Here is a 13,371-nt window from a genome sequence, read left to right as displayed (position 1 = left end):
TGGAATTGAATTAATTTTGCTTTTCAGTGACTAAGCATGCAATTATTTTAATAATGACAGTTCAGGCACCCAAGTAGTAATTATTCCTGACAGTCTACAGGTGAGCATACCCAGCTCAGAATACATTACTAAACATGTGTTCTGGCAGACTTCAGAGCAAGCAAACACAAATGAATTATTTTTTTTTTTACCCTCACAGAATATTAGTTTCTATTAAGGACTGTTTTGTTGAAGTACAGCATTTAGATTTGCCAAGTAATCTTCTGTCTCTTGGCTTGAGGTGGAGGTTTATGAGGAGGGGTAAAAAAAGATCTTTCCTTCCTTCATCTGTTAAAAGACAGCCAGATTTCCAGCCTTAAAGAGATTGTTACCAGTCTGAAATGCTGCCTCCGAAGCAAATGGGCATGAACTCGTTAGCCTCAGATGAGGGATGTGAGTGCTGGTGTTTAAAGCATGCAGGAGCTTCCCTGTCCATTCATGGACAACCTTTTCAGGACAGACCATGCCTCTTGGGCTCTGCATCTTTTGTGGCGCAAGGGAAGATGTGAGAGAAAATGTGGCTCTCACGGGTCCGCAAAATCTGTCAGAGCTCACAGGCGTCCCACAGCAGGGGCTCTTCGGTTTGTGCTCTGGGCTTCAGACCTCGTACTGCCAGCGAAAGTCCTCTGCTGGAAATCAGCTCAGGCAGGGAAAGACAACATGAGCCACTGGAGCCAGGGAAAGACCTTCAGTTTTGGTACTTACCTACCCGCAGGTCTAAACCCGTGACACACCGCAGGGACGGGTGATGTCATTGGTATCCTTGGTACTATTAGTAATAACAGAGTTTTCCAAAGAAAATTGGATCAGAGCGGTAAAATGAAATGTCTTTGATCCTCATCAGTTCAGCCAGCATAATGCACAGATGGAAGTAATGGTAGATGGGGCAAAGGTGTATTGCAGCCGTGTAACTTGAAAGCTGCATTAGATAAGATAAAAAACACTCTAGAAAAATAAAAAGAATTATGTAGAAGTCAGTTAAGTGTTGATATAGTGCCGCATAGGAGATTATTAATTAAGCTGGAGAAGATGGGGAACTTTATAACGTTTGTGAGGTCGGTGAGGCACGGGGTGAGGGAGATCAGCTCGGGGGGCTGCTGGAAGGGGAAGGTCTGGGCTGGAGGGGAGCTCGTCGGGAGGTTGCATAAGGATGGTCTTGGCCTTGCTTCTTATTTACTGTTTTCATTAATGTTTTGGAAGCACATTAAGGAAATCTGCTCAGAACACAGAGAGGCAGTGCTAATAGGAGGATTGGGAGAACATATAAGGAGAACTGGTTGACTATGTGAACGGGGCAGGAAAATGGGATAAGGAAGTGCAAAGGGCAAGTCGGAGCCGGTGCAGATTACCAGTAATCATCGTTACTGGGGGGTAAATGCACAGCGGCTATAAACGACCAAGGCAGATAGAGCAGCTAGGACATACCAGTCTGTCACAGCAAGATTGTCATCTAGTGCTGCAGGCGCAGAAAGTCATAAGTTTAATCATTTCATAAATCATAATGATCATAATGCTTCTAAGATCAATTTAGGCTTTTTTTCAGCAGAGGTGGCAGAAACTGTTATATAAAGCCCTGGTAAGATACTAGTGATAAACCTGGGATACTAGTTATCCATTTTCAGGAAAGCTTAATTCAGACTAGTGTAGGTTTAGAGAATCATTACTCTTCAAGGGAGTAGAGAAACTTGATGTATGGATGGAAGCTAAAAAGGATTGGTGTCTTTATTTTGGCAGACTAGAAGTGGAGAGGGGATTGGACTTCTGCCTGATTAAAATAAAGAGCAACTAGAAATAGGGAAACAGCTCCAAAAGGGCTAAACTAAGAATGGGGTTATCAAAAGATTAAATGGCTATAAAACTGCTATAAGCAAATTGAGAAGTACTTATTAAATCCAAAGTTCTATATGATGAAATTATGTGGAAAAAGCATTTAAAAGATAATTTAAAAAGGTGGCCCAGCAGTCTTTAGACCATGTTTGTAAAGCATTTCTTTAATTTTAACCTTAAGCCTGGCATTCTGTAAAAACACTTTTCACACATATTTACTGAAAATATACATTTTAAATAGATAAGAAAAAAGATTTTCTCTTGCCAAAGAGCGTGGCACTGTTGGTGGCACTGCAGCAGCCTTCTGTGGTAAGAAGCGTGAGCACGGGGGAACGCTGCAGCCTCAGGCTGGGTGGCGCTTCCTTGGCACGTCGTGCCCTGCCAGCCACGGAGCCAAGGCTGCGCGGGCATGAAACACCGCCAGTCACTCCGGAGGTGGAAGAAGCACAGCCTGACAGGCAGCTTCTAATTTTCTGAAACATTTGATTGCCAGACCTTAAACCCCAAACACATGGGAACTTCGATATTTCAGAAATTCATAATTTGGTCCCATCATGGCAAATTTTCACAGAGATACAGTTATTTGGGCTATCGGATTTCCGCTCCATGCTTCAGCTTCCTAACACAGCTGCCTGTAAAGCTTGATGCTTTGAGCTAATGGGGACAAGACGCATTCTTCCTTGGTCACGGTATGAAAATGGACTTAACCAAAACATTTCAATAAAATGCCAGCCTTGGGTAGATGTGTGCCATGAAGCATTTCAGCCTCAGTCGTTTTAAGTTTTGTAACAAGGTAATTAAGAACAACAGTATCGCACAGTAGGAAGAGAGTGTTAATTAATAACTCTTGGAATAACTTATTTTTACACAGATTAAGATTAATTTCATAATACCATACAGAAGCATTGGTATCACATTTTTATATGAATTAGGATTAATTTCATAATATGGTAAATATGCACCATTATATTTATACTTTCATAGATACACATTATATTTCAAATGTAGAATTTCAGTCACTAATTCGACACATTCAGTTGCTTAAACTTAGCACTAAATAAATATCAACCAAACAGCAAACTCACCCACCAAAAAGCTTGCTCAAGGTCCATGGAGCTAAGAACATCAAACTGGAACAAAACCATCCCCTTCCATTTCAGATGTTCACAGCCTTGCACCAGCAGCGTCTGCCTCACCGGATCCCCGGTCCATGTGGATGTGCCAGCCCGCGTGGGGCTGGGGCTGCAGTGGTACCGGTTGTGTTTCAGTCATCGGGGAATTAGTTCTTTGATAGCAGATAAAAGCTCATGTCATTGATGAATGATGAGATGGAGCAACATGAATGAACTTTCTGGAAAACGGTTAACAGAGATCAGAGAAACCTCTTTGCAGAAAAGTGTTTTAAGATATACTTAAAGCATATGTTTAAACATGTTAAAAAGATGGTTTTGAAAAACCTCGTGAATCGAGGCTTCTGTTACTTTTGAAGCCATTTAGTTCAGTATTTCAACTATCCCAGAAAGGAAAAGGGGATAAATTCAAGATGAATGTTAATTGCATCTAATAGCTCAACTAGAAGAACTGGTTGAGCTTCATTTGCTGATTTTCTAAAAAATCATTCATTATGTTGTTTAGCATAACAGAACTTTATAGTTTCTGATAAGATCAGAGATACACTGCATTTTGTGTTGGGTCAAAGACACACAGAAACACAGTTCCCAGCCTCAGACTTTAGAGCAAAGGAAACGCTGCACATAAAATCCCAGCCCTGGTGAGTCAGTGGGACAAGATAACCACTACCATGCTTTTTAGGTTCCAAAACAGAATGGTACATTTTTATTTCCCTCAAAAAAAGAGATCGAAATTCTATTTTCTTTTTGATTGAGCTGTATCAAGCTACTTCAGAGAAATAAGAAATATTAGCAGGAGAAACAAGGACTTTTCCAGGGCCATATAAAAATAGAGAATTCATCAAATAGGATTATGTTGAAATTTTAAAGCAAAAAAGTCCGTAAGGTGTGTGTGACTGTGAAGTGCTTTCACATGGCTCGGGAAAGAGCTGTGGACTGAAATGCACATCTGCTAAGTGATGTGTGCTTGCTGTGTACTTAATATAATTGCGTTGGAGTTCCTCTGAGTGGCTGAGAGTCCATCAGGCATGGTCTCCTGCTTCCCAAGAGCAGATGCTGATGAAAAACAGAGCCTGAGAAATGGGGTAAGTCTGGGGTGGTATTTCCACAGATGCATCCCCCTAGCGCTAGCAATCGGCAGCTTGCTTGTCCTAGGTGGAGAGCAGCAAGTTTGCCTGCTTGTGTTCAGGTCTTAGCATGAAGTGCAAGTGTGGTTTACCCCCACCAAAAAACGTGGAAGGTTCCTGGGTGAAGGATGAAAAGGAGAGTGAAGGTCAGTGGGTATACGGTCCTTCTCTGCCTGCCACGTGCCGGGCACTCAGGTCTGAGCACGCCTGTATGTGTGCACTGTTACCCGTGAACCGTGCACGGGAGGGGCTTGCCAAAAATCCACGTGCAGGTAGGGAAGGTGGTTCTCTAGATGCTACCTTCTGGTCTACTTGCACAAAAGAAACGTTTCTTTCTTCACACAGGAGTTTACGCACACCATCTTCTCTTAAGCACAGGCCATTTAGAAACTCAGTCCTAGTTGTTGCTATCAGCAGCAGCTATGTTGAAACCAGTTTTAATCATCTTATTAATTCTGAGTAAGAATACTTTATTCTACAAGTAACTTCACAGCTTCAGAGGAGTGAACTCCACTGTATGTGGTATAACAGTGGTATACAAGTGCAAGTGCTCTTACAGTTCAACAGTAAAGCAAGTTACAAATCTGCATGTAAAATGGTTTCCATTAAGCTGGCGAACAAACTGATGATTTGGTTAATTCTAACTAAGTGACTGCGTTGCCACAGCTTCACAGCTCCCAGCGGACCAAACGTGAAACCTGCATTACACTGTGATTTATTGCCCTACTTATTCTAGAATGTCAGAAAGATTATTTGCAGAGAAAGCTTGCTGAAGCTCATTAAAAATACATATTTTAGTGTTAGGAAAGCTGAACTGACATCCAGGGTAGGGGCAACTCTGTGCCCAGAGAGAGGGACTGTGCAGAGGCTCTAATGGGTTTACCTGCAGCCAAGCCGGGCACTCAGAACCATCTTCTTTTGACCTTTTGGTCTTTTCCTCAGAGGAGATGTGGGTTAGCTCCTTGTCAGCCTGCAGCTAGATGCTTCTTCTGATGCTCTGCAAGGCAGGGTATTTCGACCCTGAGCCTTGCACCGCATACACACAGGAGAAGTTCAGGCTGGGACTTGCCCAAGGAACGCACCTGGATGGGTGGGACACGCAGCCGAGCTCTTGCCCCTGCAGGGAGGAGAGCCCAGAGCACGGCACAGTTGTGCCTGAGAATGGGAAGGTGAAATCAGCCATGTGGCTGCCAGACTTGTGGCACTGCGAGGGGAAAGGTAAGAAATATGCAAGTTAAATCAGGAAATACAACGGCTTTTTAAGTGCTTATTTAATAAGTGAATGGGAACGGAAAAATATTTAAGTAACTGTGTTAATTGATTATGTAGTGACGTTACACCAGCCCATGTAATGTTATCCAAATATTCCTACACAGATTTTTTTTTTTCCTCATTTTTCACAAAACCCCAGATGCTGGTATTTTTTGGGGGTATTGGATACAGTATTAAGCAGTTTTATATCACACAGAGCCTGATGGTGGACACACTGTGGATGAGGGCTGGCATGGGAGTAGAGGCCAGAATGGCAGGTCCCCTGTGGCTATTTCATTGACATAGCTGGGTTTTACTACTGACCGTAAAATGGGAAGAGAGTCTTTTGATCTGTGGCTGTACCATCACTTCAGCTTGGACCAAGAGAGTACTTTGAAGCACATCTTTCAGTCGTTCCCCTTTGCACTGCTGACGTTCACATCGCGCAGCCCCTTTGCAGCAGCACGCTGGCCTCCTTTTTGGATTAGGAGGATTTTGACCTTTTCAGGATTTTGACCTGGAAGACGTGCTCCGAATCTGCTCCTGTGGGGCCAGACCAGTGTTAGTACCAAGTAGAGCCCCAGAAATTTATACAGGGACAATACCAGGTGCTTGGCATCAAGTGTTTTGCTTTAGCTCTCAGCTGCATCACTTGCTGATGCCCGGGAGCCTAGCCTTTGCCCATGACAGCCCGTACGTCATACACTGCCCTCTATAAACCCAGCAAGCGCCATCCTGAGGGATAATAGGATTTTTTAGCCCAAATTCTCCTGACTGCAAGCCTCTTCCAGACTCCCACTGCTCCACTGATTAGGAACAGTCCACCACCATTTCAGGAGCCTGCTTCCTTAGGGATAGATTTTGAAATTTAGTGCAGAGTGTGTAGAAAATTAAGTCAATACCTCTGTTTCTTCCCATTTTTAAGTGAGTGAAAATAGAAGCCTGGAAAGACTCTAAAGAAAACAACTAGTAACAGCCATGAGTCCGTGACCACCCAGTAGTGGAAACAGGGGGTTTGAGTGTGGGGAGGCTGTTTTAAATCTGGAACTGATTGCGTTCACTTTAGCACTTCCCTGCATGCTTGTTTCTATTTGCAATTTTTAATTCCAATTTTTATTTTTAGCAGGGTGCATTTTAATGGTTTAAATGAACAAATTGATTTATTTTCTAATTGCAAGCAATAGTGATCGTTAAAACTGCCTTTATTGGGAGCACGGCAATTTTAAATAAAATTGTTACATGTCAAACACACAAAAATACACAGCCACGTAAAAACTGATGAGAGCTTGGGGTTCTGGATACAAGTATGAATTGTTTTTATTAGACAATTAAGGTCTTGAAAGTTTGGGAGGATTTCAGGCTTCTGGGTGGGCTGTAGCAGGTTGATGGCTTTTTATTTGCAGATTGCTGCATTTGGTCAATATGTGCATTCAGTTTTGTCCTTTTATAGAGGTTCCCCTACTTTATGCCATATTTTTTTGCTTTTTATTTCTCTAGGATTGTTTCATTCAGCCCTGGCACCACTGCAGTCTTTCTCAGCAATAAGGAATACCAACTGAGGCACAAACAAAAGCTGAAAAGACAGAGGCCCCAAATGGATAATCTTGTAGATTATTCCATGATTAATTATCCCAGATTTATCAAATGCCACATCCAAATAAGGTCAAACACGTAATTATAATCTCCCTCAAGACAGGCAGCCGCCCCTCTGCACAAGCCCTGGTTCCTGTTGCAGAAAGTTTGAGCTGACTTCCATTAATAACATGGAAAAAAGGAGTAAAGCTGATCTGTTCTGAGCTATGTACTCAACATGTCAAGGAGATCATTAGTGACTGACACCAAGGATGTGCCACAGACAACAAGATGTCTCTGTTGTGCCTGTCCTTTACTGACATCCCTGTCGCATCCTATTCACCCACCTCATGCAGCGATTCTCTCATGCTTTGGATCAAAAAATTTCCACGTTCTTGTTGGGGGTTGATGCACATCGCCATTTTGTTCTGGTTTTCACAGATAGTTCTGTTTGCATTTTAATCACGTGAATGGAAAGGGTTATTCAGAGCAGAATAATCAGCATTGCAATATATATCTCTGTATTTCTATACTTTATCTGTACCTGGTTGAATATCATCTTTTTAATAGGTTATAAGCCCTAAGTCCCAGAGGGAAACTCACAAATTCACTTCATTTCCCTGATTTCACATTTAGGTCTCCACGTTAGCTATAAATGTGTAAACCCACATGGAGGTAGTTCCTATTTACTACATAGCTGAGGAGGCAAACGGCTCTTTTTTTCTTTCACCATATGGCTGAAGTGACTCGCACACAAGCAATTTGTTCTGATTCAGCTGTTTCAGCAGGAAGGATTTGCAGAAGCAGGATTGGGAAACACACAGGATTCTCTTTCACTTCTGTGACAAGAGTGATATTTTTAATTAGCCCCTGTTAGTCTTCCGAGGGCAGCTTGTAAAAGTTTAATTCTCTCTCTCAAGTCTGAGTCCCACTTGATAAAGCCATTTTTTATGTGTATTTAGGGAGCAATTCTGAAAACGTTTTCAGGTTTTTAGAAAAGTCAGTTCCCTGGTAAATTCTGTTGAAGAAAAGTAAGAGTTTGGGATTTTCTTTTCTCCCGGTAGCCTTGACTTACACGAAGCTTATGGAAGATACAGGGAGCAGGGAGGGGTGGTCAACATGCTACTTCACTGAAATCTTAAGAGAACCAGCTGTCAGGAAGATCTTATACACTATGTGTATATTATTTTAAATACCTGAAGGCCCAAGGTTGGTACATGGGGAAGGAATAAAAAACTAGGTCAACTAATAATGGACAGGAAAAACCTGTGGATAAGGTATTCCCTGTTACTTGGTTACACAAATGTATCATTAAAATCAAAGCAATTGGATTTACTGAAATCTGACAAGTAAAACGAAAAAAACCCAAAAAAGTCCATTTGAAATAAATATTAGCTGGTTTAAAAAAAATAACATTTCAGTACATGCATTGACTAAAAACTACAACCAACATAAAGAGAGAAAAAGCACAGAAGGTAAACCAGCCTTATTAATTTGCAGCAATGCCCTGAGATTTTAAAATGACCTCAGCTGAATGAACATGGTGTTGCACATGTTTAGGAAGGGGGAACACAACATCCAAAGGACTTGTAAAATGTTTTGATTTGTAATTTAACATAATATGTGGGATATATTTGGCGATGCCTTCAAAATTCAGCTCTACGACAGCACCCTGTCAGCAGCGCTACAGTTAAGAGCCTGTGAGAGCAAGTCCCTTTAATGTCATTGGCCCTGCAGCCTTCAGTTTAATATTTAAGCTGTTTCTAATTGTGTTCAGCTAAAACTTGGCATCTAGTTTATGGGCTTGGATGCAATTTTCATTTCAGTAAAAAAGAAAAGGCGAGAAAAGAGGCAAAATTTTAATCTGTCCTGTTCCCAGAATTATGAAGTGGTAAAAGAGGTAAAAGTTTCAATGTTTCCGTCACTTTTCCCAAATTTGTCCAAGTGTGATTTCTTACCCTAAACGTAACGCAATACAACACGGTGTAGTACAGCGCACACACGCACGCAGATACATAGCCAAGAACTAACCAAAACACCCAACTTTGAACCTTCTGCAACAGACTTCAAGAAAACCAAATTAGGATCTTGTTCATGGGGGGAGATCTGTGCTTAACGACTACAAAAGGAGCTCTGCACGTGTTTCAGGAAATTGCATTAGCTTTCATCAACACCAGAAAACTACAGTGAAAAGTCCATCTTGGAAGCAAACCCTACTGGAGGCTTCAGGAGAGCTCCCAGGCTGCTGTCGGTGGATGTGCCCCATCCTGCGTGTCACATCACGGACCCCGGGTGCCACCAGGGCCATCTGCCTTCCCTCCCCCTTTCCCCAGAAAAGGTTGCAAGATCTATGCTCCAGCCTGGCAGGGCTTTGGGGGAATAAGATGCCTCTGCCTGTTCCCAAAGAGCCAACAGGACTGCAGGCAAAACACCATGGAGAAACTTCCAGTTGGTGGCTGTGGCAGCTGTGGCTGGCTCCACAGAGCTGGTGGCAGGGGCAGTGCTCCCTCCTACCTCTCCCCTCCCACGGCTGCAAGGGGTGGCGGGAGTACATCTTCTGTCATCTACAGTCCACCTTTCCCTTAGGAAGAGCTGCTGCTTGGAAGACCACTGCTTGAGGAACCGCTTATCTTGAAGCCAGAAGGTGAGGCCATGGAGATGAGCTCAGCAGAAGAGTTGGTTAGCAGAGTCGAGCAGCAATAGTCACCCAAGCAAATCCTTTAAGGCAGGGAAAGTGGCGTCCTTGGCTTCCTGGAGTTTGCCTAGACTTCATGGTTCTTCCTGGTTTCTAGCAGAGATCCCAGAACAGCAAGTGAAAAGATATTATTCTTGAATATCAAGCGTACAGGGCTGCGGAGGCACAGCCCCGGTAATGGAGGAGCGTGGTCGGTTGGCTGTAAGGGGGAGGAGGAGGAGGGCGCAGGCATCTCCCCGCCAGACGTCTGTCCTGATTTTGCCGACTGCAGGAATAGTGGCCTTTGGGGCATTTAATAAAAAATGATTAAGGAAGAGACAGGACTGCGGCTGCATTACTCATCCATTAACCAGCCACGCACCAACAGACATTTCTCCCCCTGAAGCAACACAGCACTGGACATAGAGCCTTTGCATGGGTGTTCTGCTCTTTGTGTTGTCTAAGAGCACTGCACCTTAAAGACACAGTGCAGCTTTTACCATTTTTATGGTTTTCTTCCAGTTTGTTTGGGTTTCAGTGCAAATTGCTGCTTTACGACAGACCTCTGTATCGCATCCACTTTAATGCTGATGTAATGTAGTGCAAGTAGAGTTATTTCAGGGAACACCAGCTTGGTATGCTGACTGTTGCTACATTTCATGCTAAGACTTTCTGAGGACTTGACAATGAACTTATGATGTGTCTTGCTGAAATGTACGGTCTATGGGAGCAACTGTGAGAGCCAGATGAGTTCTGGACCGAGCAAGCACGGCATGTCCACTGGGATGGGTGGAAGCTGATCTGTCTTAGGCCAAGGGTAATGCAATATAATACAAATTCTTTCAGCGAGTGACTGGCAAGCTAATTTATGGGAATTTCTGATGGAGCTGCTCTAGCTTTAGGTATAATTTAGGTAGGTAGACACAGGGTGAAGTTTTTCAGAGTGACGTTTCCCAAGGGAACTTCCGAAGTCCCTGGTGGGGTATTGACTCCGAGCTTCAAACAGTTCCCGTATTTGCCAGCTGTAACTTTAAAGTTCTTCCCTCTAACTTCCCAGATGCTTCAGCCACCAAATGTTCCCAGTGAATTTAGCTGGGAGCTACAGAGCACCGTGCGAATCAGTCTGGGTGGTTAGATGCCTCAGCGAGAACTCAGCAACGTGCTCCCGCTGATTAGGACTTGCCTTTCAGAGGTGTTCATCCCACTACTTTCTCCTTTCTGGAGCATGTCCAGAGCCATGGGGAGGGGGGGATTAGTATAAACCCACCAGGTTTGTTTGTAGAGAGGTGATTTACAAGCAATATTTTAAAAATAGTGAAAAATAGTTTACCTAACCACTGTTATTAATGGTAACAGCCATCAGCTGTACATGACCACATCAACTATTGCACGATAGAAGGAAAACTGCTCCATAAAGGACAAGTTCTGTTTTGCAAAGAAGAAGGAAAGAAGGAAGGGGAAAGGGACCATTAAAGACCTTCATGCTCCCCACGATAATGCTATACATCACCCCCAAAATGCTTGCAGGTATACACAAGGCTCGTCACTCCTTCTAGCCCAATTTTTGTATGCAAGGTCATCCTCCTGGTGCTACCTTAGAAACTGGCCTTATTCTATAGAGGACATTGAATGATAACACTGCGAGTCAGCTGACTGCTGTGTCACAGAGCTGCTGCTTTCTACATTATCGCAACTGCCAGAGCTCTTACTGCTGCAGTTTTCTAGTCGCAGTGCGGCAAAGCAGACGCATAGAACCAGGCACAAAGCAGCATAGATTTTTTTTATTCTTGCCTTTTTCATATGAGGGAAATTTTCCTGATGGTAGCGTAGGAACAGACATGCAGCCTGGATGTGTTGGCTTCAGCCTGGCAGCGCTTTCAGCTGAGCAGGGACTGCTCGGAGCTCTGTACCCAAATTGCCTCTGAGGAAGAACGCCTGTTTCCCACTTTGTGTACTAAGAGGGTTTTTTTTTTTTTTTTCATGTGGCGATATACCTGCAGCAATAGGACAAAGGAGATGGCACTTGTCACTGTTTGTCCGACTGGGGCCTTTGCAGGCACTCCATTGCCGAAGCGGTGCCAGCGTCCCAGGGTCATATAGATTGGCAATACAGATGGCCGCAATTTCTTACATCAGTTAGAGCAAAGCTCAAACAGGAAACCAGACTCTCTGACCTAAATCAATCCCAGTCCTTCTGGATACAGGGCAGCAGTCGACTAGCAATGACACAACCAGCCATCAAGTGGAGAGTCTCTGGGACTGCAATCTGTATGGAGGCTGAGAGAATGAAACCCTTTCGGTTATCCAGTCGCTTCTCCTTCTTCTAATACTACAATTACTACAACTACAACTACTACTGCTTCTATTTTTCTTGCCTGTAAGAAGCTATTAATTGTGCTTGGTCTCTGAGTGTGTATTTGCGTGGATTAGCCTGCCTATATCACAGTCCTTATCTGCTCCTGCTGGAAATCAGGGCACGAAGTCAGCCTGCTTTAACAGTTGTTTCTTGCTGCGTGATGCTATGCAACTAGAAGGGGTTACACTGACAACAAAGGAACAAGCACAAAGCATCACTTTCTTTGCTGGACTGTTACAGGAACATAACTCTTCTTCGATATGATGCTGTGGTCTCTCTTCTCTTTGCTCCTTTTTTTTTTTTAATTCATCTAATCGAGCAGACACCATCGTGGATGTGGTTTTTAATGATTTGGAAAAGACAGCCTGTGGAGACTGCGATCTGAGACAGCAACGCATTTAGGTTATTGCCAATTTGAAATACTTGGTTTGTGAAGCACAGCCCTAAGGGACAAGCTCAGTAACTGAGAAAGAGATTGTAGATAAAGAAATAAAAATGACAAGCATAATGGAAGCTCTGCAAAAGAGACTGTCAGAGAATCAGTTCATGGATGGCAATTTCACCAGTCTGAATCTGAATAATTCATAGATTGAAATTACCCTGCTTTCACCTTTCCATTTAAACCGGCATGATCTGAATCTCTAATAAATTTTCAAGATAAAGTAAAATGCCAATTTGAATCTGAAGAGCTTTTAAAACCAGATGCTACACCCTGAATCTTTCGATACCTTTCACAATTATCCTGTGAGAACTGCACTTCATCACGAAGCACCATTACCAGTGAAAATTACTGTGATTACAATAGCAACAATAGAATACCATCAAATGATCTCTAATTTACCTAATTTACCAAGGCTGACTGTGTGCCCATTGTGTTTCACTACGTCTGGCACTGGATCAATATCACAGTGGAACAAAAATGCCTTAGTGTGTGCTTCCTTTTGGTACCTTTAACTTTGACAGCACAGGAAGAATCCATCTCCCGTTAAATGTTTTTACAGCCAATCTACATGCCTGCTGTAGGATCTGATTGATTCGCCATGATTTTCTTTAGTTCTTGGGTATTGGATGTCATTGTCTTACTAATTTGTTTGTAATGTACACTCATGCACAAAGACTGCAGCGAGCCAGTACCAGCAGAGAGACCCTGCACTGCTGCTGCAGTAGCTCTCGCAGGGGAAGCCACGGCGAGTTCGGTGCCTTATGTGAATAATTCCTCGTGCCTGAGTTAGAAATGCTTTCTAGCATCACTGGTCTTGGTCATACCACATGAAAAATGTGGGCAAAAGCCATGGTCAAGAAAAGCGATCGCGTGTAATACTAATAAGATCCCCCCCACCCCCCCCCCTCCTATTCAGCAATTAGCATGTGGTTGTGAGAGACGCGCTGCGACTC

This window comes from Falco biarmicus, chromosome 3 (genome assembly GCF_023638135.1).
Source record: "Falco biarmicus isolate bFalBia1 chromosome 3, bFalBia1.pri, whole genome shotgun sequence".
Taxonomy (NCBI): domain Eukaryota; kingdom Metazoa; phylum Chordata; class Aves; order Falconiformes; family Falconidae; genus Falco; species Falco biarmicus.
This window is presented reverse-complemented; position numbering follows the sequence as displayed.